Raw genomic sequence first — 27,283 nt, 5'->3', positions numbered from 1 at the left:
TTGGCTTTCATTGGTACAGCCTGAAGTAATTTCTTGTAAACACACATTTCTCTTGTGTTCTTAACAGTTCTTCCACCCTCTTTTTTGGTATATTAGTCAACAAAAGGATCAGTTTGCACACAAGTTGTAGGCCGGTTAGCTCAGCTGGTCAGAGCGTGGTGCTAATAACGCCAAGGTCATGGGTTCAATCCCCATACTGGCCATTCCAGCAGCCATCCAAGGTGCTGTCTGGTGATAGATTGTGGATTTTATTTGGTGGGATCCAAGAAAAAACCTCTGCCAACTTCCAGGTGAGTGATGTACGCAACTACAAATGACAGCAAACCACAAAATTCACTGACACATGACACGCTAATGAATACATTACATGCTTAGCTACAATCTCCAAATCACTTTTCCAGCTACTTTCTGGATAAATCACTCATTTCCAAAGTCTGACACAGCATACTGCATCAAAAACTGCTGCTTTATATCCTCACCTATCGACCCTAACAGTAGAAGACGCACACCATGTATTGTTTTGTGGCAAATTTCGTCTTAAAGCATTTTTTGTAAGTCAACAGAAGAGTTTTTTTTCCCACTATGTTGAAGTAATTTCTTGTAAACACACATTTCTCTTGTGTTCTTAACAGTTCTTCCACCCTCTTTTTTGGTATATTAGACAAAAAAAGGTGTCGGTTTAGGTACAAGTTGTGGGCCGGTTAGCTCAGCTGGTCAGAGCGTGGTGCTAATAACGCCAAAGTCATGGGTTCAATCCCCATACTGGCCATTCCAGTATGGAAGGTGCTGTCTCATGGTAGACTGTGGTTTTGTTTGGTGGGATCCAAGAAAAAAACTTCTGCCAACTTCCAGGTGACAGATCGGGCCACGTAAGCTTTATGACGTCCATTGGCAGTTGATACTCTGGCTTAGTGGGTGGATCCACTGTGCATGTGGCACGTAGGACTACGTTTTTAAGAGCTTGATACATGGGAGAAATTCTGTGGCATGCACTTATTTCAAGCAACAATCAATTATTTCAAGCAACAATCAAGCAATATCCACCAGCCACGTGACCAACCCAACACCAGCAGTTGGCTCAAGCAGACTCCAACGAACGTTCGTGAAAAGTGGGAGCTTCTGCCAGACCACGTGGCCTAACGGACAAGGCGTCTGCCTTCGGATCAGAAGATTGAGGGTTCGAGTCCCTTCGTGGTTGGTTGTGAGTCCTTGAGGAGCAGGCATGCGTTCGCAGCATGCCAACCTCGGCTCCTTTGTGTCATCCAAAATTGCTGCGCTGTTGTCAACTTCATGTCCTTCAACAGAGACTCTACGAGGCTCGAATGGCCAGGTTGGGGACTGAAGCCATGAACTTGTCCTTATCAGTGCCAGGCTCCAGTAGTCTTGGCTTAGAAGCAACCATAGAAAGTCAATAACATGCCATGACCTCAAGCGACATGGGTGAAAAATTTACCACTTGGAAGCAGGCTGTTGGTGGAACTCCACCTGCATAGGTGGCTTCTGATCAGTAGGAGCTTCCAAGAGTTGGCTTTCATTGGTACAGCTTGAAGTAATTTCTTGTAAACACACATTTCTCTTGTGTTCTTAACAGTTCTTCCACCCTCTTTTTTGGTATATTAGTCAACAAAAGGATCAGTTTGCACACAAGTTGTAGGCCGGTTAGCTCAGCTGGTCAGAGCGTGGTGCTAATAACGCCAAGGTCATGGGTTCAATCCCCATACTGGCCATTCCAGCAGCCATCTAAGGTGCTGTCTCATGGTGATAGATTGTGGATTTTATTTGGTGGGATCCAAGAAAAAACCTCTGCCAACTTCCAGGTGAGTGATGTACGCAACTACAAATGACAGCAAACCACAAAATTCACTGACACATGACACGCTAATGAATACATTACATGCTTAGCTACAATCTCCAAATCACTTTTCCAGCTACTTTCTGGATAAATCACTCATTTCCAAAGTCTGACACAGCATACTGCATCAAAAACTGCTGCTTTATATCCTCACCTATCGACCCTAACAGTAGAAGACGCACACCATGTATTGTTTTGTGGCAAATTTCTTCTTAAAGCATTTTTTGTAAGTCAACAGAAGAGTTTTTTTTCCCACTATGTTGAAGTAATTTCTTGTAAACACACATTTCTCTTGTGTTCTTAACAGTTCTTCCACCCTCTTTTTTGGTATATTAGACAAAAAAAGTGTCGGTTTTGGCACAAGTTGTGGGCCGGTTAGCTCAGCTGGACAGAGCGTGGTGCTAATAACGCCAAAGTCATGGGTTCAATCCCCATACTGGCCATTCCAGTATGGAAGGTGCTGTCTCATGGTAGACTGTGTTTTTGTTTGGTGGGATCCAAGAAAAAAACTTCTGCCAACTTCCAGGTGACAGATCGGGCCACGTAAGCTTTATGACGTCCATTGGCAGTTGATACTCTGGCTTAGTGGGTGGATCCACTGTGCATGTGGCAGGTAGGACTACGTTTTTAAGAGCTTGATACATGGGAGAAATTCTGTGGCATGCACTTATTTCAAGCAACAATCAATTATTTCAAGCAACAATCAAGCAATATCCACCAGCCACGTGACCAACCCAACACCAGCAGTTGGCTCAAGCAGACTCCAACGAACGTTCGTGAAAAGTGGGAGCTTCTGCCAGACCACGTGGCCTAACGGACAAGGCGTCTGACTTCGGATCAGAAGATTGAGGGTTCGAGTCCCTTCGTGGTTGGTTGTGTGTCCTTGAGGAGCAGGCATGCGTTCGCAGCATGCCAACCTCGGCTCCTTTGTGTCATCCAAAATTGCTACGCTGTTGTCAACTTCATGTCCTTCAACAGAGACTCTACGAGGCTCGAATGGCCAGGTTGGGGACTGAAGCCATGAACTTGGCCTTATCAGTGCCAGGCTCCAGTAGTCTTGGCTTAGAAGCAACCATAGAAAGTCAATAACATGCCATGACCTCAAGCAACATGGGTGAAAAAATCACGACTTGGAAGCAGGCTGTTGGTGGAACTCCACCTGCATAGGTGGCTTCTGATCAGTAGGAGCTTCCAAGAGTTGGCTTTCATTGGTACAGCCTGAAGTAATTTCTTGTAAACACACATTTCTCTTGTGTTCTTAACAGTTCTTCCACCCTCTTTTTTGGTATATTAGTCAACAAAAGGATCAGTTTGCACACAAGTTGTAGGCCGGTTAGCTCAGCTGGTCAGAGCGTGGTGCTAATAACGCCAAGGTCATGGGTTCAATCCCCATACTGGCCATTCCAGCAGCCATCCAAGGTGCTGTCTGGTGATAGATTGTGGATTTTATTTGGTGGGATCCAAGAAAAAACCTCTGCCAACTTCCAGGTGAGTGATGTACGCAACTACAAATGACAGCAAACCACAAAATTCACTGACACATGACACGCTAATGAATACATTACATGCTTAGCTACAATCTCCAAATCACTTTTCCAGCTACTTTCTGGATAAATCACTCATTTCCAAAGTCTGACACAGCATACTGCATCAAAAACTGCTGCTTTATATCCTCACCTATCGACCCTAACAGTAGAAGACGCACACCATGTATTGTTTTGTGGCAAATTTCGTCTTAAAGCATTTTTTGTAAGTCAACAGAAGAGTTTTTTTTCCCACTATGTTGAAGTAATTTCTTGTAAACACACATTTCTCTTGTGTTCTTAACAGTTCTTCCACCCTCTTTTTTGGTATATTAGACAAAAAAAGGTGTCGGTTTAGGTACAAGTTGTGGGCCGGTTAGCTCAGCTGGTCAGAGCGTGGTGCTAATAACGCCAAAGTCATGGGTTCAATCCCCATACTGGCCATTCCAGTATGGAAGGTGCTGTCTCATGGTAGACTGTGGTTTTGTTTGGTGGGATCCAAGAAAAAAACTTCTGCCAACTTCCAGGTGACAGATCGGGCCACGTAAGCTTTATGACGTCCATTGGCAGTTGATACTCTGGCTTAGTGGGTGGATCCACTGTGCATGTGGCACGTAGGACTACGTTTTTAAGAGCTTGATACATGGGAGAAATTCTGTGGCATGCACTTATTTCAAGCAACAATCAATTATTTCAAGCAACAATCAAGCAATATCCACCAGCCACGTGACCAACCCAACACCAGCAGTTGGCTCAAGCAGACTCCAACGAACGTTCGTGAAAAGTGGGAGCTTCTGCCAGACCACGTGGCCTAACGGACAAGGCGTCTGCCTTCGGATCAGAAGATTGAGGGTTCGAGTCCCTTCGTGGTTGGTTGTGAGTCCTTGAGGAGCAGGCATGCGTTCGCAGCATGCCAACCTCGGCTCCTTTGTGTCATCCAAAATTGCTACGCTGTTGTCAACTTCATGTCCTTCAACAGAGACTCTACGAGGCTCGAATGGCCAGGTTGGGGACTGAAGCCATGAACTTGGCCTTATCAGTGCCAGGCTCCAGTAGTCTTGGCTTAGAAGCAACCATAGAAAGTCAATAACATGCCATGACCTCAAGCGACATGGGTGAAAAATTTACCACTTGGAAGCAGGCTGTTGGTGGAACTCCACCTGCATAGGTGGCTTCTGATCAGTAGGAGCTTCCAAGAGTTGGCTTTCATTGGTACAGCTTGAAGTAATTTCTTGTAAACACACATTTCTCTTGTGTTCTTAACAGTTCTTCCACCCTCTTTTTTGGTATATTAGTCAACAAAAGGATCAGTTTGCACACAAGTTGTAGGCCGGTTAGCTCAGCTGGTCAGAGCGTGGTGCTAATAACGCCAAGGTCATGGGTTCAATCCCCATACTGGCCATTCCAGCAGCCATCTAAGGTGCTGTCTCATGGTGATAGATTGTGGATTTTATTTGGTGCGATCCAAGAAAAAACCTCTGCCAACTTCCAGGTGAGTGATGTACGCAACTACAAATGACAGCAAACCACAAAATTCACTGACACATGACACGCTAATGAATACATTACATGCTTAGCTACAATCTCCAAATCACTTTTCCAGCTACTTTCTGGATAAATCACTCATTTCCAAAGTCTGACACAGCATACTGCATCAAAAACTGCTGCTTTATATCCTCACCTATCGACCCTAACAGTAGAAGACGCACACCATGTATTGTTTTGTGGCAAATTTCTTCTTAAAGCATTTTTTGTAAGTCAACAGAAGAGTTTTTTTTCCCACTATGTTGAAGTAATTTCTTGTAAACACACATTTCTCTTGTGTTCTTAACAGTTCTTCCACCCTCTTTTTTGGTATATTAGACAAAAAAAGTGTCGGTTTTGGCACAAGTTGTGGGCCGGTTAGCTCAGCTGGACAGAGCGTGGTGCTAATAACGCCAAAGTCATGGGTTCAATCCCCATACTGGCCATTCCAGTATGGAAGGTGCTGTCTCATGGTAGACTGTGTTTTTGTTTGGTGGGATCCAAGAAAAAAACTTCTGCCAACTTCCAGGTGACAGATCGGGCCACGTAAGCTTTATGACGTCCATTGGCAGTTGATACTCTGGCTTAGTGGGTGGATCCACTGTGCATGTGGCAGGTAGGACTACGTTTTTAAGAGCTTGATACATGGGAGAAATTCTGTGGCATGCACTTATTTCAAGCAACAATCAATTATTTCAAGCAACAATCAAGCAATATCCACCAGCCACGTGACCAACCCAACACCAGCAGTTGGCTCAAGCAGACTCCAACGAACGTTCGTGAAAAGTGGGAGCTTCTGCCAGACCACGTGGCCTAACGGACAAGGCGTCTGACTTCGGATCAGAAGATTGAGGGTTCGAGTCCCCTCGTGGTTGGTTGTGTGTCCTTGAGGAGCAGGCATGCGTTCGCAGCATGCCAACCTCGGCTCCTTTGTGTCATCCAAAATTGCTACGCTGTTGTCAACTTCATGTCCTTCAACAGAGACTCTACGAGGCTCGAATGGCCAGGTTGGGGACTGAAGCCATGAACTTGGCCTTATCAGTGCCAGGCTCCAGTAGTCTTGGCTTAGAAGCAACCATAGAAAGTCAATAACATGCCATGACCTCAAGCAACATGGGTGAAAAAATCACGACTTGGAAGCAGGCTGTTGGTGGAACTCCACCTGCATAGGTGGCTTCTGATCAGTAGGAGCTTCCAAGAGTTGGCTTTCATTGGTACAGCCTGAAGTAATTTCTTGTAAACACACATTTCTCTTGTGTTCTTAACAGATCTTCCACCCTCTTTTTTGGTATATTAGTCAACAAAAGGATCAGTTTGCACACAAGTTGTAGGCCGGTTAGCTCAGCTGGTCAGAGCGTGGTGCTAATAACGCCAAGGTCATGGGTTCAATCCCCATACTGGCCATTCCAGCAGCCATCCAAGGTGCAGTCTGGTGATAGATTGTGGATTTTATTTGGTGGGATCCAAGAAAAAACCTCTGCCAACTTCCAGGTGAGTGATGTACGCAACTACAAATGACAGCAAACCACAAAATTCACTGACACATGACACGCTAATGAATACATTACATGCTTAGCTACAATCTCCAAATCACTTTTCCAGCTACTTTCTGGATAAATCACTCATTTCCAAAGTCTGACACAGCATACTGCATCAAAAACTGCTGCTTTATATCCTCACCTATCGACCCTAACAGTAGAAGACGCACACCATGTATTGTTTTGTGGCAAATTTCTTCTTAAAGCATTTTTTGTAAGTCAACAGAAGAGTTTTTTTTCCCACTATGTTGAAGTAATTTCTTGTAAACACACATTTCTCTTGTGTTCTTAACAGTTCTTCCACCCTCTTTTTTGGTATATTAGACAAAAAAAGTGTCGGTTTTGGCACAAGTTGTGGGCCGGTTAGCTCAGCTGGACAGAGCATGGTGCTAATAACGCCAAAGTCATGGGTTCAATCCCCATACTGGCCATTCCAGTATGGAAGGTGCTGTCTCATGGTAGACTGTGTTTTTGTTTGGTGGGATCCAAGAAAAAAACTTCTGCCAACTTCCAGGTGACAGATCGGGCCACGTAAGCTTTATGACGTCCATTGGCAGTTGATACTCTGGCTTAGTGGGTGGATCCACTGTGCATGTGGCAGGTAGGACTACGTTTTTAAGAGCTTGATACATGGGAGAAATTCTGTGGCATGCACTTATTTCAAGCAACAATCAATTATTTCAAGCAAGAATCAAGCAATATCCACCAGCCACGTGACCAACCCAACACCAGCAGTTGGCTCAAGCAGACTCCAACGAACGTTCGTGAAAAGTGGGAGCTTCTGCCAGACCACGTGGCCTAACGGACAAGGCGTCTGACTTCGGATCAGAAGATTGAGGGTTCGAGTCCCTTCGTGGTTGGTTGTGTGTCCTTGAGGAGCAGGCATGCGTTCGCAGCATGCCAACCTCGGCTCCTTTGTGTCATCCAAAATTGCTACGCTGTTGTCAACTTCATGTCCTTCAACAGAGACTCTACGAGGCTCGAATGGCCAGGTTGGGGACTGAAGCCATGAACTTGGCCTTATCAGTGCCAGGCTCCAGTAGTCTTGGCTTAGAAGCAACCATAGAAAGTCAATAACATGCCATGACCTCAAGCAACATGGGTGAAAAAATCACGACTTGGAAGCAGGCTGTTGGTGGAACTCCACCTGCATAGGTGGCTTCTGATCAGTAGGAGCTTCCAAGAGTTGGCTTTCATTGGTACAGCCTGAAGTAATTTCTTGTAAACACACATTTCTCTTGTGTTCTTAACAGTTCTTCCACCCTCTTTTTTGGTATATTAGTCAACAAAAGGATCAGTTTGCACACAAGTTGTAGGCCGGTTAGCTCAGCTGGTCAGAGCGTGGTGCTAATAACGCCAAGGTCATGGGTTCAATCCCCATACTGGCCATTCCAGCAGCCATCCAAGGTGCTGTCTGGTGATAGATTGTGGATTTTATTTGGTGGGATCCAAGAAAAAACCTCTGCCAACTTCCAGGTGAGTGATGTACGCAACTACAAATGACAGCAAACCACAAAATTCACTGACACATGACACGCTAATGAATACATTACATGCTTAGCTACAATCTCCAAATCACTTTTCCAGCTACTTTCTGGATAAATCACTCATTTCCAAAGTCTGACACAGCATACTGCATCAAAAACTGCTGCTTTATATCCTCACCTATCGACCCTAACAGTAGAAGACGCACACCATGTATTGTTTTGTGGCAAATTTCGTCTTAAAGCATTTTTTGTAAGTCAACAGAAGAGTTTTTTTTCCCACTATGTTGAAGTAATTTCTTGTAAACACACATTTCTCTTGTGTTCTTAACAGTTCTTCCACCCTCTTTTTTGGTATATTAGACAAAAAAAGGTGTCGGTTTAGGTACAAGTTGTGGGCCGGTTAGCTCAGCTGGTCAGAGCGTGGTGCTAATAACGCCAAAGTCATGGGTTCAATCCCCATACTGGCCATTCCAGTATGGAAGGTGCTGTCTCATGGTAGACTGTGGTTTTGTTTGGTGGGATCCAAGAAAAAAACTTCTGCCAACTTCCAGGTGACAGATCGGGCCACGTAAGCTTTATGACGTCCATTGGCAGTTGATACTCTGGCTTAGTGGGTGGATCCACTGTGCATGTGGCAGGTAGGACTACGTTTTTAAGAGCTTGATACATGGGAGAAATTCTGTGGCATGCACTTATTTCAAGCAACAATCAATTATTTCAAGCAAGAATCAAACAATATCCACCAGCCACGTGACCAAACCAACACCAGCAGTTGGCTCAAGCAGACTCCAACGAACGTTCGTGAAAAGTGGGAGCTTCTGCCAGACCACGTGGCCTAACGGACAAGGCGTCTGACTTCGCATCAGAAGATTGAGGGTTCGAGTCCCTTCGTGGTTGGTTGTGTGTCCTTGAGGAGCAGGCATGCGTTCGCAGCATGCCAACCTCGGCTCCTTTGTGTCATCCAAAATTGCTACGCTGTTGTCAACTTCATGTCCTTCAACAGAGACTCTACGAGGCTCGAATGGCCAGGTTGGGGACTGAAGCCATGAACTTGGCCTTATCAGTGCCAGGCTCCAGTAGTCTTGGCTTAGAAGCAACCATAGAAAGTCAATAACATGCCATGACCTCAAGCAACATGGGTGAAAAAATCACGACTTGGAAGCAGGCTGTTGGTGGAACTCCACCTGCATAGGTGGCTTCTGATCAGTAGGAGCTTCCAAGAGTTGGCTTTCATTGGTACAGCCTGAAGTAATTTCTTGTAAACACACATTTCTCTTGTGTTCTTAACAGTTCTTCCACCCTCTTTTTTGGTATATTAGTCAACAAAAGGATCAGTTTGCACACAAGTTGTAGGCCGGTTAGCTCAGCTGGTCAGAGCGTGGTGCTAATAACGCCAAGGTCATGGGTTCAATCCCCATACTGGCCATTCCAGCAGCCATCCAAGGTGCTGTCTGGTGATAGATTGTGGATTTTATTTGGTGGGATCCAAGAAAAAACCTCTGCCAACTTCCAGGTGAGTGATGTACGCAACTACAAATGACAGCAAACCACAAAATTCACTGACACATGACACGCTAATGAATACATTACATGCTTAGCTACAATCTCCAAATCACTTTTCCAGCTACTTTCTGGATAAATCACTCATTTCCAAAGTCTGACACAGCATACTGCATCAAAAACTGCTGCTTTATATCCTCACCTATCGACCCTAACAGTAGAAGACGCACACCATGTATTGTTTTGTGGCAAATTTCGTCTTAAAGCATTTTTTGTAAGTCAACAGAAGAGTTTTTTTTCCCACTATGTTGAAGTAATTTCTTGTAAACACACATTTCTCTTGTGTTCTTAACAGTTCTTCCACCCTCTTTTTTGGTATATTAGACAAAAAAAGGTGTCGGTTTAGGTACAAGTTGTGGGCCGGTTAGCTCAGCTGGTCAGAGCGTGGTGCTAATAACGCCAAAGTCATGGGTTCAATCCCCATACTGGCCATTCCAGTATGGAAGGTGCTGTCTCATGGTAGACTGTGGTTTTGTTTGGTGGGATCCAAGAAAAAAACTTCTGCCAACTTCCAGGTGACAGATCGGGCCACGTAAGCTTTATGACGTCCATTGGCAGTTGATACTCTGGCTTAGTGGGTGGATCCACTGTGCATGTGGCAGGTAGGACTACGTTTTTAAGAGCTTGATACATGGGAGAAATTCTGTGGCATGCACTTATTTCAAGCAACAATCAATTATTTCAAGCAAGAATCAAGCAATATCCACCAGCCACGTGACCAACCCAACACCAGCAGTTGGCTCAAGCAGACTCCAACGAACGTTCGTGAAAAGTGGGAGCTTCTGCCAGACCACGTGGCCTAACGGACAAGGCGTCTGCCTTCGGATCAGAAGATTGAGGGTTCGAGTCCCTTCGTGGTTGGTTGTGAGTCCTTGAGGAGCAGGCATGCGTTCGCAGCATGCCAACCTCGGCTCCTTTGTGTCATCCAAAATTGCTACGCTGTTGTCAACTTCATGTCCTTCAACAGAGACTCTACGAGGCTCGAATGGCCAGGTTGGGGACTGAAGCCATGAACTTGGCCTTATCAGTGCCAGGCTCCAGTAGTCTTGGCTTAGAAGCAACCATAGAAAGTCAATAACATGCCATGACCTCAAGCGACATGGGTGAAAAATTTACCACTTGGAAGCAGGCTGTTGGTGGAACTCCACCTGCATAGGTGGCTTCTGATCAGTAGGAGCTTCCAAGAGTTGGCTTTCATTGGTACAGCTTGAAGTAATTTCTTGTAAACACACATTTCTCTTGTGTTCTTAACAGTTCTTCCACCCTCTTTTTTGGTATATTAGTCAACAAAAGGATCAGTTTGCACACAAGTTGTAGGCCGGTTAGCTCAGCTGGTCAGAGCGTGGTGCTAATAACGCCAAGGTCATGGGTTCAATCCCCATACTGGCCATTCCAGCAGCCATCTAAGGTGCTGTCTGGTGATAGATTGTGGATTTTATTTGGTGCGATCCAAGAAAAAACCTCTGCCAACTTCCAGGTGAGTGATGTACGCAACTACAAATGACAGCAAACCACAAAATTCACTGACACATGACACGCTAATGAATACATTACATGCTTAGCTACAATCTCCAAATCACTTTTCCAGCTACTTTCTGGATAAATCACTCATTTCCAAAGTCTGACACAGCATACTGCATCAAAAACTGCTGCTTTATATCCTCACCTATCGACCCTAACAGTAGAAGACGCACACCATGTATTGTTTTGTGGCAAATTTCTTCTGAAAGCATTTTTTGTAAGTCAACAGAAGAGGTTTTTTTCCCACTATGTTGAAGTAATTTCTTGTAAACACACATTTCTCTTGTGTTCTTAACAGTTCTTCCACCCTCTTTTTTGGTATATTAGACAAAAAAAGTGTCGGTTTTGGCACAAGTTGTGGGCCGGTTAGCTCAGCTGGACAGAGCGTGGTGCTAATAACGCCAAAGTCATGGGTTCAATCCCCATACTGGCCATTCCAGTATGGAAGGTGCTGTCTCATGGTAGACTGTGGTTTTGTTTGGTGGGATCCAAGAAAAAAACTTCTGCCAACTTCCAGGTGACAGATCGGGCCACGTAAGCTTTATGACGTCCATTGGCAGTTGATACTCTGGCTTAGTGGGTGGATCCACTGTGCATGTGGCAGGTAGGACTACGTTTTTAAGAGCGTGATACATGGGAGAAATTCTGTGGCATGCACTTATTTCAAGCAACAATCAATTATTTCAAGCAACAATCAAGCAATATCCACCAGCCACGTGACCAACCCAACACCAGCAGTTGGCTCAAGCAGACTCCAACGAACGTTCGTGAAAAGTGGGAGCTTCTGCCAGACCACGTGGCCTAACGGACAAGGCGTCTGACTTCGGATCAGAAGATTGAGGGTTCGAGTCCCTTCGTGGTTGGTTGTGTGTCCTTGAGGAGCAGGCATGCGTTCGCAGCATGCCAACCTCGGCTCCTTTGTGTCATCCAAAATTGCTACGCTGTTGTCAACTTCATGTCCTTCAACAGAGACTCTACGAGGCTCGAATGGCCAGGTTGGGGACTGAAGCCATGAACTTGGCCTTATCAGTGCCAGGCTCCAGTAGTCTTGGCTTAGAAGCAACCATAGAAAGTCAATAACATGCCATGACCTCAAGCAACATGGGTGAAAAAATCACGACTTGGAAGCAGGCTGTTGGTGGAACTCCACCTGCATAGGTGGCTTCTGATCAGTAGGAGCTTCCAAGAGTTGGCTTTCATTGGTACAGCCTGAAGTAATTTCTTGTAAACACACATTTCTCTTGTGTTCTTAACAGTTCTTCCACCCTCTTTTTTGGTATATTAGTCAACAAAAGGATCAGTTTGCACACAAGTTGTAGGCCGGTTAGCTCAGCTGGTCAGAGCGTGGTGCTAATAACGCCAAGGTCATGGGTTCAATCCCCATACTGGCCATTCCAGCAGCCATCCAAGGTGCTGGCTGGTGATAGATTGTGGATTTTATTTGGTGGGATCCAAGAAAAAACCTCTGCCAACTTCCAGGTGAGTGATGTACGCAACTACAAATGACAGCAAACCACAAAATTCACTGACACATGACACGCTAATGAATACATTACATGCTTAGCTACAATCTCCAAATCACTTTTCCAGCTACTTTCTGGATAAATCACTCATTTCCAAAGTCTGACACAGCATACTGCATCAAAAACTGCTGCTTTATATCCTCACCTATCGACCCTAACAGTAGAAGACGCACACCATGTATTGTTTTGTGGCAAATTTCGTCTTAAAGCATTTTTTGTAAGTCAACAGAAGAGGTTTTTTTTCCCACTATGTTGAAGTAATTTCTTGTAAACACACATTTCTCTTGTGTTCTTAACAGTTCTTCCACCCTCTTTTTTGGTATATTAGACAAAAAAAAGGTGTCGGTTTTGGCACAAGTTGTGGGCCGGTTAGCTCAGCTGGTCAGAGCGTGGTGCTAATAACGCCAAAGTCATGGGTTCAATCCCCATACTGGCCATTCCAGTATGGAAGGTGCTGTCTCATGGTAGACTGTGTTTTTGTTTGGTGGGATCCAAGAAAAAAACTTCTGCCAACTTCCAGGTGACAGATCGGGCCACGTAAGCTTTATGACGTCCATTGGCAGTTGATACTCTGGCTTAGTGGGTGGATCCACTGTGCATGTGGCAGGTAGGACTACGTTTTTAAGAGCGTGATACATGGGAGAAATTCTGTGGCATGCACTTATTTCAAGCAACAATCAATTATTTCAAGCAACAATCAAGCAATATCCACCAGCCACGTGACCAACCCAACACCAGCAGTTGGCTCAAGCAGACTCCAACGAACGTTCGTGAAAAGTGGGAGCTTCTGCCAGACCACGTGGCCTAACGGACAAGGCGTCTGACTTCGGATCAGAAGATTGAGGGTTCGAGTCCCTTCGTGGTTGGTTGTGAGTCCTTGAGGAGCAGGCATGCGTTCGCAGCATGCCAACCTCGGCTCCTTTGTGTCATCCAAAATTACTACGCTGTTGTCAACTTCATGTCCTTCAACAGAGACTCTACAAGGCTCGAATGGCCAGGTTGGGGACTGAAGCCATGAACTTGGCCTTATCAGTGCCAGGCTCCAGTAGTCTTGGCTTAGAAGCAACCATAGAAAGTCAATAACATGCCATGACCTCAAGCGACATGGGTGAAAAATTTACGACTTGGAAGCAGGCTGTTGGTGGAACTCCACCTGCATAGGTGGCTTCTGATCAGTAGGAGCTTCCAAGAGTTGGCTTTCATTGGTACAGCTTGAAGTAATTTCTTGTAAACACACATTTCTCTTGTGTTCTTAACAGTTCTTCCACCCTCTTTTTTGGTATATTAGTCAACAAAAGGATCAGTTTGCACACAAGTTGTAGGCCGGTTAGCTCAGCTGGTCAGAGCGTGGTGCTAATAACGCCAAGGTCATGGGTTCAATCCCCATACTGGCCGTTCCAGCAGCCATCTAAGGTGCTGTCTGGTGATAGATTGTGGATTTTATTTGGTGGGATCCAAGAAAAAACCTCTGCCAACTTCCAGGTGAGTGATGTACGCAACTACAAATGACAGCAAACCACAAAATTCACTGACACATGACACGCTAATGAATACATTACATGCTTAGCTACAATCTCCAAATCACTTTTCCAGCTACTTTCTGGATAAATCACTCATTTCCAAAGTCTGACACAGCATACTGCATCAAAAACTGCTGCTTTATATCCTCACCTATCGACCCTAACAGTAGAAGACGCACACCATGTATTGTTTTGTGGCAAATTTCGTCTTAAAGCATTTTTTGTAAGTCAACAGAAGAGTTTTTTTTCCCACTATGTTGAAGTAATTTCTTGTAAACACACATTTCTCTTGTGTTCTTAACAGTTCTTCCACCCTCTTTTTTGGTATATTAGACAAAAAAAAGGGGTCGGTTTAGGCACAAGTTGTGGGCCGGTTAGCTCAGCTGATCAGAGCGTGGTGCTAATAACGCCAAAGTCATGGGTTCCATCACCATACTGGCCATTCCAGTATGGAAGGTGCTGTCTCATGGTAGACTGTGGTTTTGTTTGGTGGGATCCAAGAAAAAAACTTCTGCCAACTTCCAGGTGACAGATCGGGCCACGTAAGCTTTATGACGTCCATTGGCAGTTGATACTCTGGCTTAGTGGGTGGATCCACTGTGCATGTGGCAGGTAGGACTACGTTTTTAAGAGCGTGATACATGGGAGAAATTCTGTGGCATGCACTTATTTCAAGCAACAATCAATTATTTCAAGCAACAATCAAGCAATATCCACCAGCCACGTGACCAACCCAACACCAGCAGTTGGCTCAAGCAGACTCCAACGAACGTTCGTGAAAAGTGGGATCTTCTGCCAGACCACGTGGCCTAACGGACAAGGCGTCTGACTTCGGATCAGAACATTGCAGATTTGAGTCCCCTCGTGGTTGGTTGTGAGTTCTTGAGGAGCAGGCATGCGTTGCTAAGTGCTGCTGGATGTTTGCTGGAAGCTGAGACCTGCTGTTATTTGACAGCTACTGGAAGTTGCAGGTGACTGCTTGAAGCAGAGTGCTGCTAGCAGCTGAGAACTGCTGCAGGGTGAGATCTGCCGGAGGTTTAAAGCTGCTTGAAGCACCTTGAGGCTGGAAGCTGCTTGAGTCACTTGAGTTTAAATTATACTACTCTTCATATTCAGTATGTTTGAAACCTTTCATCGGTCTGGTTAGTGCTTTTATTCTGTTGTTGCCAGAGGCGGAGCCAGACATTTGAAACACCCGGGGCTTAGCCCAAAAGGGTAGTATGCATGTGGGATTTTTTTTTTTTTTTTTTTTTGGGGGGGGGGTAGAAATTACTGAAAGATTAATTGGCTCTGTTTTGAGTTTTGTTCAAAAAACAATGACTTCATATAGGGAAAAATATATATCACATGTGCAGGACACCTTAAACTAGTTTTTTAATTAGGCAGCAAGGCAGAACAAAATCGGGGCTGCATCAAGACATGAGGACTAAACCCCAATTCAACCAGACCCAGAACTGATCCGGAATTAAAACAGGACTACAACAGTTCAAAATCAGGACTACTGAGGGCTTAACCAAGACAGAACCAGAATCAGAACTAGATGATAGTAGCACTAAAAGTCATCATAGACCTGCAGTACATTTATTGTTTAATTCTACCAAAGTACAATATTTAGATTGAGAAAAGTTTATATAATTATTGAGCCTTGTTGTGCAAACAAGCCTGCAGAACTTAATAAATATAGAATTTGAAAAATAACAAACCTAAAAAGAAACACTAGGTACGAGATACATGAGGACGGTGATACTTTTGGTAAACAACCATTTGACTAACATGTGTGTCTCACCTGCTCTTGTTCCACCTCTGTTCTGTCCTCATTCTCCTCTCTCTCCCTCTCTGTTCCTCTCTCTCTCTTTGTGCTGACAATCATCAAATATACAGTTGAAACCACATATTTATGTACTCTTCAGATCAAAACACAAACACTTTTTTAATTGTAACATCAAATCAGACTAAATGTTTATTTTTTAGACTGATAAATCTAAAAAACATATTTGTTAACTTTAAGAGTAAAGAGAGAAACTATCTGTATTTCTTAATTGCAAATGGCACCAAATTGTATTCAAACTGAGCCACACTTATGGAGCTCCACAGTTCTTTTCCTGGTGTTTTGGTTGACATCTTTTGATTTTCCCATGTCACAGAAAATTTACTCACATGGACTCTACTAACCTATCAGAAGCTTCTTCAGCTCAGAATGGAATCGTCTGGAGTTTCTTATTAGTTAACAATAAACTTAGTGTACATGTACTCCTAAATTTGATGAAAGTGATAAAAAATACAGCTCTGTCTCTCTTTATTCTGACATTTAACTAATTCAAAAGATATTTCAATATTTATCTAAAACAAAAGTTTACTCTAAATTGATGTTGTACAGTAAAAATGTTTTATGTTTTCTCCCTAAAGTGTAAATATCTGGTTACAAATGTGAATATCCTGCTGTGTACTGAAATCCCTCTTATTTTGCATAGAAATATACTGAACAACATACAAAGCATAATATATAAAATAACATTTACCTGAGTTTTTTCTTTGAAAGAAGCCTCTAATGTCCATTCTTATATTTCAGTACATAACTGAAACCGATTTAGTCGGGGAGGGTAAGAACTGAAAATATGAAATAAACACACGTAAGCTAAGACTCTAAAAAAAATAGCATTTGTTCGGCTTTTCATTTCGCCATTTGTTGATTCACTCGAAGAGCAAGTAACGTAATATTGGTCAAGTGATCAGTTTGATATCAATCTTTCGTGATGCATCGTCATATTTACATTATTTGTACGCTACGAATGATTTGCTTTGGTACCTGGTCAAACTTAAGCTCTCCTTAGTATGGCTGGCTCCGTTTCTCCAACAGTGCACACAGGCAGCAGCAGCCCCCTCGCTCAGTCGCTTAGTGCCTGAGCTCGGATCATACCAATATGAGGGGGGATTCATGCACAGTCGTAAATTCCCACGGTGTGCACTATGTGCTTCGAATATTGTGTGTACTTTTTGTTTTATACAGTTGTCTGCCAGGCATCTAACTATGAAAAAAATTACACTCCAAAAGACCCCGGGCTTCTGACAAAACAACCCGAGCTTAAGCCCAGTAAGCCACCCCCACGCTCCGCCCCTGGTTGTTGCTGTAGCGGGTTGTCAAATGCAGTTATTCATCAGTTAGTCAATGACCAGAGAATTGATTGTTTTGTCATTATTTTAATCACATTTAAAGCTGGTTCCAGTTTCTGAAATGTGAAGATTTGTCACGGCTGGGGGCAGTCGTGTGGTGTATTGAGAAAAGGATCCAAAATGCAGGCACTGGCTGGGGTGCGAGTGAGTGTTTATTTACAGCGGTGATAAGGTGACAAAAACAGGAAGAGCAGAGCGGGGAGTAAACAACCTAAACATGGAAAACTAAAGAACAAAACTTAAACCAGACACTCACAATTAGGCTAACGAGACAGGGGAGAGGTAAAACTGAACACACTGACATGAGACATGAACTTTCAGAATTAAACAGGAAACTAACAGACACAGAGAACCAGACAGGACACTGAACTTGACAGGCAGACTCATGAGCAGACACAATAACTCCATGGACAGACAGAGGGAACACAGAGAAGTGGGAGCAGGCAGGCAAAGAACAGAAACCTAACAAATGGCAAAATCACAACAGAATACATACTCGGAATGAACAAAAGCATGATTTTCTTGATCATATATGATCTTAAACTTAATGTCTTTAAAGGTTTGAACTTTTAAAATGTAACAAAAGATTGAATCTTTGAGTTTTTTTTAATTGTTCTTATTGTATCTAGAGTGATGACATTTAATGTCATTTTTCAGATGACAGATGTGGAGGAGAGACATGTTTCTTTGCCCTAAGCTGTGTCTGGCAGGCAGAGCATCTCCACGCTCCACAAAGTTGATGCTTCTGATTTGGAGTAAATGAGCTGAGGGAGACATCTGGTGGACAAACACAGACATGACAAGAAGAAAGATTAAAGTGCAGAGGGGAGACAAACAGCTGGAAATACTTGTTGGAAAGGATTGTCATGCTTCAGAAAAACACACAGCACACACTCTAACAATCCTTTATTTGCACTGAAGGAGACACGTGAAGAAACCAAATCACACAATAATGACGTGAACACATTTATAGCCAGTGTTCAAGATGATTGATAGAAACGAAAATCATGGAGCATTTATGCATTTTTAGGTCTGTGTCACAGAAACTGTTCAGCTATTCTCTGTTTATTAGTCTATTTATTAGGAACCTCTGTTGGTTTTATATGTAAAGCATTTTTCTTCTATCATTGAACCTTTTCAGGGTTTTCTCATAGTAGTTTTGGGGAGTTTTTAATTTTACATCACAAAGAATAACTTTGTGATGTCCGATTAGAAAGTCTGTGTCCATGTGGATTTTTTTATATGAATGAGGAATTTGTTGTATTGCATTTGAGTTAGATTTTTACTGATGGATGATCCAAGTCAATGCACACAGCAGCAAAAAGAACTACAGCAACACAACCGAGAACAAACGAGCAGCACAAACAGGAAAGCAAACTGAGAACAAAGCAGCAGGGTATCCCTCAGCAGCAGCTACAATATCTTCAGAGTGACAAACTGCATTTAGCAGAACACCAACTTCAATTCAAAGAACCGCAAACTGCAGTTTCTACAAACCCGCTAAATGACTCCACCTGAACAGGAGAGGAGCGCTTCCTGAACCGATGTTTGTCAAAACGTCACGCCGCTGTCAGATTGGCGTTCACGCCGCCGTCGCGCCAGTACAGCTGAGCAGACTGCAGCCGTGGGAGAGAGTGACTGTGTTTCGCACGCTCAGCATTCTGATCCTGGACTTCATGACAGATCTGCCACTGTGAGTAACACTGCTTCGTCTTCCGTGGACTCTGTATCTGCTACATCAGATGACTGTGTGTTTGAACTCTACAGACATTGTTCAGAGGGACTCCTCGGTGTCACGTTATTCACCGGTTGTCCTCGCTCGTGATCTTTGTGTTCCTGAGCCGTCAGACTCTGCTAATGCTCGCAGTGTTTTCTCTGAGTTAGCCAATATGGATTTTCCAGCTGTTGAGTTTGCTGAACAAAGGACTGTTACTCCACCCCAGACTCACCTCCACACTATCACTGGCATTGTATCCCCACTGGACTGTTTTCCTCCTCAGCCTGCTGATTCTGAGGTTTCACAGCCTGAGCCCAGCCACACCATCAACAGTTGTGAATAAAACAGTGCGTGCTGAGGAGCCTGGACATCAGTAATCCTGCTGTTGATCCGCCAGTTTCCCAGTTTGTGATATTTTCTGCGCCTCAGCTGGTAAACGTAAATGGTAGCAGAGTGCCACCTGCCATAGTTAAACTGGCTGAAATGCTGGAATTAGTGCCTCAGAAATAATGAATTAGGTTGGATTTTGTGTTTCACAGCCATTTATATGTAAACCAGCTCACCATGCTTTTGTGTCAGTCACTGTTAACACTGTTGTGGTATTGTTACACCCTTGGACTGTGCAGTTTATTCTGTGATGGCCTGTGAAAATACACCTGCTTCTGTAACCTCCTTCTGAGCTGAGAGTTACTGAGTTTGCTAAGCCTGAATCTGTGTATACAAAGACTGTTTCAAAGACTGCTATTTCGAACATGGACAGCTTAAGAACAGCAGAGTTGCTAAAACCAGCCTGCCATACGTCTGTCTCCTGAAACTGTGTTTGGCACCATTAACCTAGTTTACCCAGTGACTGTTACTGAGCTCCGCTCTGCACCTTGCACCTACCCATACCATAGGTCAGTTTCTAGCTCTATTACCTGTTCAGGCTTTAGCTCCACTGCTAGCTGCTGAAAGCTCTAGTGAGCTTATTCAGTCAGCTGAGGACTGCATTTTTCTGACAAAGAGGACGAGCATCAAAATTTCCCCTCAGAGGTGAAAAAGATCATGATAAAGAAGACTTAAGGCGGCACCACAGAAGAGGGAGACTTTAATGTGGCAAAAGCACACACACGTTGTACTTAAGTAGAAGTACAGAAACCTGTGTTAAAAATGCTCCAGTAAAACTGATTCAATGTATTTACTTAAGTAAAAGTGAAAAAGTACAGGCTCTGAAATGTACTCAGTGTAAGACAGTAAAAAGTAGCTGAGTTCTGCCTCGTGAGCAGAGAAAAAGAAGGAAAATAAAACATGGCTCTATTTTCTGTTGCCTACGTTGTAGAGGGCGACTTTGTCCCTAAACAGGAAAATGAGGAGTCAGGAGTTAAAGTGGATTCAGCAGGTGGAGGAACCCTAAATTCAGCTGTAATGGCTCAGTGCCTGGAAAAGATCACAAATCACAATCATTTCTATTCAGAGCTCCAGTGGATTTTCTGAATGTACAGGCTGTGATCAGCTGACCTGCTGCTCTTTGTGGATTTACACAAGTGAATTCAACCAGATGTCAGCTGATGATTTTATGAGTTGAACAGGCTGATTTCCATTCTCTACACTGACAGTAAATTGTTTATGCTGTCTTTAGATTAGACACTATTCAGCTGCTATGAAGGTGGAATTCAGTGAATCTAAGCGCCACAGTCACACACTGTTCTGTACTTTAAATCCATCACAGTGCAGCAAACTAACCTGTTTATCCTGCAGTAGCATGCAACCTTTAAATAACACAGTTAGTCTTCATCAGTTTGTTTAGCAACACGTTTCAGAATATGAAAAAACATAATGTCACATGTACAGACCCAATATTTGATTTAAAAACTGAGCTTTAAATGTTACATGTGAGCTTTACCCCCTCCCTGTGAAATACAGCAGCTGGACCTTTAGCTACAACTCACTGTGACACAAACTGCACATGAAGAGTTTGTGTGTTTGCTGATGTTTGTTGAGCTGATAGAAACGTTGCATTTGAAATGTCCTCACGCTTAAAGTTTGATGCTTGAAGGCTGTCTTCATCCTGCTCTCTCAGGCTTTGTTCAATGTTGCAGTGAAACAGAATTTACAAAGACAAAGACAAAAAAAGACACGAACTGATCCACATCAGTTTATAACAATATTGAACACAGGCTGCAGCTGGACACTGACAGGTAACATCATTTTCACCTGCTGTCGCCTGGATGTGGAGCTGCACTGTAAACAAACACTGAAGCCCAATTCCATCAGAGTAGGAACAGAAATCTTTAACGAACTAAAATAATAAATTTCATCAGCTTCTCAGCCCCTGAATACAAGCAGACTAGTGGATCAGAAGGTTAGAGTTAGCTAATAATCTCTAATGTTTTTGATGCTATTTAGAGAACAGATAAAAACTTTTTGTCACAGCAACGTCGCCGTATTATCAGGACAGTTTGAACTTTTGCTGTATTTCAGTTAAAGTGTGTTTTAAATCTGCATCACTGATTTGTGCCATGACATGATCTCTTCATCTTCTTTCTGCCACAGCAAAGAAAGTCTTAATTAGGCGATTAATGACAAACCAGCCTCTGTGTGAGCGCACTGTAACATCATGACATCATAAACACTGCATATGAAACTTGTTCTCATCTGTCCTGTATGTCATCATTAGGTAAGTTAAGAAAATATAATGTTTAATGATAATTCCAGAAAATAATACTAACATGTGGTATTATTACTAGTATTAATATAGTAGTAGTAGTATTTTTAGAGGTGCTCTGATTAAATTTGGGGGCGCTGGAACACCTCATAGGAGGAGTTATGAAAGAATTGAAACCAAACGGAGCAACTTGTCATAGTCGACCTGGGCCGGTTCTAGACAAGCATATATAAGGGGGCAGACCGAAATGAAAAGGGGGCAAATGGTGGCAGTGGAGGCAGGAAAGGGGTGGGGTTGGGTGGGGTGTTCTTAATAACTGTTTTTGTCATGTAACTGAATTGCACTTTGTCAGGCCTCTACCCTAAGACTAGACCAACTTGGGTGTCCCACCTGAAGGCTGGTCTAACTCTTAGGGTCACCGAGGCACGCAAACCCCCTGACCACATTAAGGTGGTAATCCGTCAGGGGGAAAACAGAAAAACAAAACAACCAAAATATTCCTCATCTATCACGGTTTGCCGGGGCAGGCCGTGTGGATAAATAACGGACCCAAGATGCAGACTGCTTAAATGGAGGGTGAGCTTTATTTACAACCGGAGAAGTACAACAAAAAGGATGGCGAGAAACAGAACGGTAAAAACTCTAAACTGGGAAAACTAAACACAAAACCAGAACACGAGCGAGGGTACCTTGCAGGGAGAATGACCAGGAAGCCGGAGGCATAAACACAGAATGGCGGAAGGGAAATGACGCAGACGAACCAGCAACTACCATGACAGAAGACACAACTTAAATACACTCAGAGAACACAGGTGGGGAACACAGCTGGGAGGAACTAGGCTAACGAGACAGGAGAAAGGTAAAACTGAACACATTGACATATGACACAGACCTTCACAATAAAACAGGAAACTCAGACACAGGGAGACAAGACGTTGAACTAAACAGACAGATTCACACACAGACGGGGTGACACCATAGACAGACAGAGATACAGATGCAGACCGAATATAACACGTAGAACTCAAACAACAATAATCATCATGATAATAAACTGGAAAATGATAATAATAAACTTAAAGCGCTGGGTCACCGACCCAGGACCATGACATCATCAGATTCTAACAACAACTAAACAACTAAAAGCACTAATTAGATGCCTTATATTAAATATATCCAAGCCCAACAATAATACATCTTACTATTGCCAATATTAACAAAACTAAAAAGGGTAGGCGATGTTATTTAAAAAATACAGTTCACCAAGTCTTAAAAAATAAAACTCAAAAATAGAATTAAAAAAGAAAATAAAGAATAAATTAAACTATCCATCCAGATCTTTACAACCAACAACATCAAATCCATCTTCATTGAATGGCCTAATTCTCAAATAAATTTGTAAAATAAAGTAAGATTAAAATAAGACTTCTCAATATAGCCAATATTTACAAAACTAAAACGGGTTGGCATAGTAATGAAAAAAAAAATCGCCAGCTCTTGAACAAAACAGATTTTGTCATGCTTTAAGCTTATTTGTTTCGCAAGGGACTGAAGTCTGTTTGCAACTAAACAGCTCCACTCTCCTTTCTCCTCGGTCCACTCTACAACAACAGTCTCCTGTTTACCTTTCCAAAAAACTCTTACAGAGTCATCCATATCCAACTTATTTGTTATGGACTTCTCATGGACCAAGGCCACCAAATTCCTCTTTCTCTTATGTCGCAAAACTAAATAATCTTTGCTAAAATCACACTGATTTAACTTACCCAACACTGTACATAATATTCATCAATCTTCAAACATTAAAGAAGGAAAACCTCTGGGGGACAAACCCAGTTTGATCCGGATGGATAATTGATCCAACATGTCTATTTAATCTGTTTGCCAGAATTTTAGTGGAAATTTTCATATCCAAATTCAACAAAGCAATATGTCGATAAGAGGAACATTCTGTTTCATCCTTTCCTTCTTTCAATAACAAAGAAATATTAGCGCACGGGGGAATGCTTGAGTATGGAAAGAATGCTTAAACACTCTCAATAAAAGCAGGGCCAATTTTTAAGAGTACTTTTTATACAATTCATTGCCAAACCCATCTGGGCCTGGGGACTTTCCATTGGGGAATGACTTAATAGCTTTCGAAACTTCAACAGTAATATCTGAGTTTAAAGCCTCTCGTGCAGCGTCATTCATTGTCGGGAGATCCTGCTTCCCTAACCAATGAGAAATATTGCCCCAAGATTTCGACATATAGAGCTCTTCATAATATTCTCTAAATCGCTCATTAATAGCTTTAGGGCTAATTAAAATTTCGCCTGATCTTGATTTTATTTTGTGTATAGCCCTACTAGCCTGTAGGCCTCTCAGCTGCCGAGAAAGAAGCTTATGGGGCTTATCTCCAAACACAAAATGCTTCTGTCTGATCCTAAATAGCTGATCTGTTACTTGACAAGATAAAATTGTGGTTTACTCAAACTTCCTTTTAATGATGTCTTGAAACAAAGAGGGACAAGAGGAGGCCTTGTGGTCCTGTTCTGTGTTAATTCAGCTTCTATTTCGAACAGGTGTTTCTGGCGTCCTTTTTTTAACGAGGATTCAAAAGAAATAATTTCTCCTCGCATGTTTCCCATAGAATCGAATCAGAAACGTCTTGTTTATCATTAGTTTCCAAGAATTCTGATATTTTAGTTGTCATAAATCGGCAAAAGGATTTCTCAGACAGGAGTGACGGGTGAAAACGCCAGTTACCCTGTTGTTTCGTACCACAGAAGTCCAGGACTAAAGATCCAAGATCAAGATATTATGATAAGTTGAGCATACAACTTTAGACATCAATTTAGAATCAAGCAAAAAAAAAATCTATTCTGGAGTACGATTTGTGCACTTGTGAAAAATAAGAGTAATCTCTACCAGTGGGGTTACACAGTCTCCAAACATCAACAGGTTAGTAGAACTCAACATATTATTATTCAGAACAGTCGAAGCGTTAAACAACTGGGAGGTTTGATTGGATCTAACCAAGAGTTTATCAAGTACACAATTAAAATCGCCTCCTAAAATTACATGAGTATCAGCGAGACTAAGTAATAAATTAAATATTTGTTGAAAGACAGATCATAATTATAAAGCCAGGACAGTTTGCCACTTCATTTTACGCGTTAAAGCAGGGGGCAGGGGTGTCAAACTCAAATACACAGTGGGCCAAAGTTCATAACTGGATCAAAGTCGCGGGCTAACATTAATAATCATTGAAAAAAATCTTCCTCCAAATATAACAAGGAATCTTTTCTTATGGACTCAAACAAGTTTGCTGAAAAACTAAATATGGAACAAGCAAAGCTTAATACTAAACAATATATAAAACTAATATAAACTTAATATTGCACACATGCAAAATCCATCCATCCATCCATCCATCCATCTTCATCCGCTTTGTCCGGGGCCGGGTCGCGGGGGCAGCAGCCTAAGCAAAGAGGCCCAGACCTCCCTCTCCCCAGCCACCTCCTCCAGCTTATCCGGGGGAATACCAAGGCGTTCCCAGGCCAGCCGAGAGATATAATCTCTCCAGCGTGTCCTGGGTCTTCCCCGGGGCCTCCTCCCGGTGGGACATGCCTGGAACACCTCACCCAGGAGGCGCCCAGGGGGCATCCTTGTCAGATGCCCGAACCACCTCAGCTGGCTCCTTTCGATGTGGAGCAGCAGCTGCTCTACTCTGAGCCCCTCCCGGATGGCCGAACTTCTCACGCTATCTCTAAGGGAGAGGCCAGCCACCCTTCGGAGGAAGCTCATTTCTGCCGCTTGTATCCGCGATCTCGTTCTTTCGGTCACTACCCACAGCTCGTGGCCATAGGTGAGGGTAGGGACGTAGATCGACCGGTAAATTGAGAGCTTCGCTTTTACACTCAGCTCCCTCTTCACCACGACGGACCGGTGCAGCGTCCGCATTACTGCAGCTGCAGCCCCAATCCGTCTGTCGAGCTCCGGCTCCCTTCTCCCATCACTCGCGAACAAGACCCCGAGATACTTGAACTCCTCCACTTGGGGCAGGAACTCATCCCCGACCCGGAGTGGGCACTCCACCCTTTTCCGACTGAGAACCATGGCCTCAGATTTGGAGGTGCTGATCCTCATTCCCGCTGCTTCACACTCGGCTGCGAACCGTTCCAGTGCGAGCTGGAGGCCCTCACCCGATGAAGCCAACAGAACCACATTATCTGCAAAAATCAGAGATGAGATTCTGAGGCCACCAAAGCGAAAGCCCTCCGCCACTTGGCTGCGCCTAGAAATCCTGTCCATAAAAATTATGAACAGAGCCGGAGACAAAGGGCAGCCCTGGCGGAGCCCATCACCCACCAGGAACGAGTCCGACTTATTGCCGGCAATGCGAACCAAGCTCTTACAACGGTTGTATAGGGATCGAATGGCCCGTAGCAATGGGCCAGACACCCCATATTCCCGCAACACCTCCCACAGGACACCCCGAGGGACACGGTTGAATGCCTTCTCCAAGTCCACAAAACACATGTAGACTGGTTGGGCAAACTCCCATGCACCCTCAAGTATCCTGGAGAGGATAAAGAGCTGGTCCAGTGTTCCGCGACCAGGACGAAAACCGCATTGTTCCTCCTGTATCCGAGGTTTGACTAACGGACGAACTCTCCTTTCCAGCACCCTGGCATAGACTTTCCCAGGGAGGCTGAGGAGTGTGATCCCCCTGTAGTTGGAACACACCCTCCGGTCCCCTTTCTTAAAGATGGGGACCACCACCCCGGTCTGCCAGTCCACAGGTACTGCCCCTGATCTCCACGCAACATTGCAGAGGCGTGTCAACCAGGACAACCCTACAACGTCCAGAGCCTTCAGGAACTCGGGGCGGACCTCATCAACACCAGGGGCTCTGCCACCAAGGAGTTGTTTAACTGCCTCAGTGACCTCGCCCCCGGAAATTGGCGGGTCATTCCCCTCATCCCCAGACTCTGCTTCCTCCTCGGAAGACGTGTCAGTGGGATTAAGGAGGTCCTCGAAGTATTCCTTCCACCGCCTGACAATTTTCTCAGTCGACGTCAGCAGCGCTCCGCCAGCACTATACACAGTGCAGGTAGAGCACCGCTTTCCCCTCCTGAGACGTCTGACGGTTTGCCAGAATCTCTTCGAGGCAGTCCGAAAGTCTTTTTCCATGGCCTCTCCGAACTCCTCCCACACCCGAGTTTTTGCTTCAGCCACTGCCCGAGCTGCATTCCGCTTGGCCTGTCGATACCTGTCGGCTGCATCCGGAGTCCCACAGGCTAACCAAGCCCGATAGGACTCCTTCTTCAGCCTGGTGGCTCCCTTCACCTCTGGTGTCCACCATTTGGTTCGGGGATTACCACCACGGCAGGCACCAACCACCTTGCGGCCGCAGCTCAATGCAGCAGCTTCGGCAATGGAGACGCTGAACATGGTCCATTCGGACTCAATGTCCCCAGTCTCCCTCGGAATGCTGTTGAAGCTCTGCCGGAGGTGTGCGTTGAAGATCTCGCGGACTGGGGCCTCTGCTAGACGTTCCCAGCACACCCTCACTACGCGTTTAGGTGCACCAGGTCTGTCCAGCGTCCTCCCCCGCCACCTGATCCAACTCACCACCAGGTGGTGATCAGTTGACAGCTCAGCCCCTCTCTTTACCCGAGTGTCCAGAACATATGGTCGCAGGTCTGCTGATACGAT

General features: G+C 44.1%; 1 protein-coding gene and 25 non-coding genes across 26 annotated transcripts in view; 25 read left to right on the top strand and 1 right to left on the bottom strand.

Annotated features, from left to right (window-relative positions):
- Positions 1 to 27,283, bottom strand: part of LOC146672785 (protein NLRC3-like) — a 203,600-nt gene that overhangs the window by 48,023 nt on the left and 128,294 nt on the right. The window lies entirely within an intron of this gene.
- On the top strand, positions 130 to 203 carry trnai-aau (transfer RNA isoleucine (anticodon AAU)). The gene has a single exon. It is a non-coding gene; the product is annotated as a tRNA-Ile (tRNA).
- trnai-aau (transfer RNA isoleucine (anticodon AAU)) lies at positions 696 to 769 on the top strand. Its single transcript has one exon. It is a non-coding gene; the product is annotated as a tRNA-Ile (tRNA).
- Positions 1,654 to 1,727, top strand: trnai-aau (transfer RNA isoleucine (anticodon AAU)). The gene has a single exon. It is a non-coding gene; the product is annotated as a tRNA-Ile (tRNA).
- Positions 2,222 to 2,295, top strand: trnai-aau (transfer RNA isoleucine (anticodon AAU)). Its single transcript has one exon. It is a non-coding gene; the product is annotated as a tRNA-Ile (tRNA).
- Positions 2,652 to 2,724, top strand: trnar-ucg (transfer RNA arginine (anticodon UCG)). Its single transcript has one exon. It is a non-coding gene; the product is annotated as a tRNA-Arg (tRNA).
- Positions 3,180 to 3,253, top strand: trnai-aau (transfer RNA isoleucine (anticodon AAU)). The gene has a single exon. It is a non-coding gene; the product is annotated as a tRNA-Ile (tRNA).
- On the top strand, positions 3,746 to 3,819 carry trnai-aau (transfer RNA isoleucine (anticodon AAU)). Its single transcript has one exon. It is a non-coding gene; the product is annotated as a tRNA-Ile (tRNA).
- trnai-aau (transfer RNA isoleucine (anticodon AAU)) lies at positions 4,704 to 4,777 on the top strand. Its single transcript has one exon. It is a non-coding gene; the product is annotated as a tRNA-Ile (tRNA).
- trnai-aau (transfer RNA isoleucine (anticodon AAU)) lies at positions 5,272 to 5,345 on the top strand. The gene has a single exon. It is a non-coding gene; the product is annotated as a tRNA-Ile (tRNA).
- On the top strand, positions 5,702 to 5,774 carry trnar-ucg (transfer RNA arginine (anticodon UCG)). Its single transcript has one exon. It is a non-coding gene; the product is annotated as a tRNA-Arg (tRNA).
- On the top strand, positions 6,230 to 6,303 carry trnai-aau (transfer RNA isoleucine (anticodon AAU)). Its single transcript has one exon. It is a non-coding gene; the product is annotated as a tRNA-Ile (tRNA).
- On the top strand, positions 6,795 to 6,868 carry trnai-aau (transfer RNA isoleucine (anticodon AAU)). The gene has a single exon. It is a non-coding gene; the product is annotated as a tRNA-Ile (tRNA).
- Positions 7,225 to 7,297, top strand: trnar-ucg (transfer RNA arginine (anticodon UCG)). The gene has a single exon. It is a non-coding gene; the product is annotated as a tRNA-Arg (tRNA).
- On the top strand, positions 7,753 to 7,826 carry trnai-aau (transfer RNA isoleucine (anticodon AAU)). Its single transcript has one exon. It is a non-coding gene; the product is annotated as a tRNA-Ile (tRNA).
- Positions 8,319 to 8,392, top strand: trnai-aau (transfer RNA isoleucine (anticodon AAU)). Its single transcript has one exon. It is a non-coding gene; the product is annotated as a tRNA-Ile (tRNA).
- Positions 8,749 to 8,821, top strand: trnar-ucg (transfer RNA arginine (anticodon UCG)). The gene has a single exon. It is a non-coding gene; the product is annotated as a tRNA-Arg (tRNA).
- trnai-aau (transfer RNA isoleucine (anticodon AAU)) lies at positions 9,277 to 9,350 on the top strand. The gene has a single exon. It is a non-coding gene; the product is annotated as a tRNA-Ile (tRNA).
- Positions 9,843 to 9,916, top strand: trnai-aau (transfer RNA isoleucine (anticodon AAU)). The gene has a single exon. It is a non-coding gene; the product is annotated as a tRNA-Ile (tRNA).
- Positions 10,801 to 10,874, top strand: trnai-aau (transfer RNA isoleucine (anticodon AAU)). The gene has a single exon. It is a non-coding gene; the product is annotated as a tRNA-Ile (tRNA).
- trnai-aau (transfer RNA isoleucine (anticodon AAU)) lies at positions 11,366 to 11,439 on the top strand. Its single transcript has one exon. It is a non-coding gene; the product is annotated as a tRNA-Ile (tRNA).
- On the top strand, positions 11,796 to 11,868 carry trnar-ucg (transfer RNA arginine (anticodon UCG)). The gene has a single exon. It is a non-coding gene; the product is annotated as a tRNA-Arg (tRNA).
- trnai-aau (transfer RNA isoleucine (anticodon AAU)) lies at positions 12,324 to 12,397 on the top strand. The gene has a single exon. It is a non-coding gene; the product is annotated as a tRNA-Ile (tRNA).
- On the top strand, positions 12,892 to 12,965 carry trnai-aau (transfer RNA isoleucine (anticodon AAU)). Its single transcript has one exon. It is a non-coding gene; the product is annotated as a tRNA-Ile (tRNA).
- trnar-ucg (transfer RNA arginine (anticodon UCG)) lies at positions 13,322 to 13,394 on the top strand. The gene has a single exon. It is a non-coding gene; the product is annotated as a tRNA-Arg (tRNA).
- On the top strand, positions 13,850 to 13,923 carry trnai-aau (transfer RNA isoleucine (anticodon AAU)). Its single transcript has one exon. It is a non-coding gene; the product is annotated as a tRNA-Ile (tRNA).

Source organism: Rhamphochromis longiceps, linkage group LG3 (assembly GCF_057381845.1).
Source record: "Rhamphochromis longiceps isolate RC_006_pf linkage group LG3, R_longiceps_female_GT1.1, whole genome shotgun sequence".
Taxonomy (NCBI): Eukaryota; Metazoa; Chordata; class Actinopteri; order Cichliformes; family Cichlidae; genus Rhamphochromis; species Rhamphochromis longiceps.
Note: the sequence above shows the minus strand (reverse complement) of the source record. Positions and strands in the feature narration are given on the sequence as shown.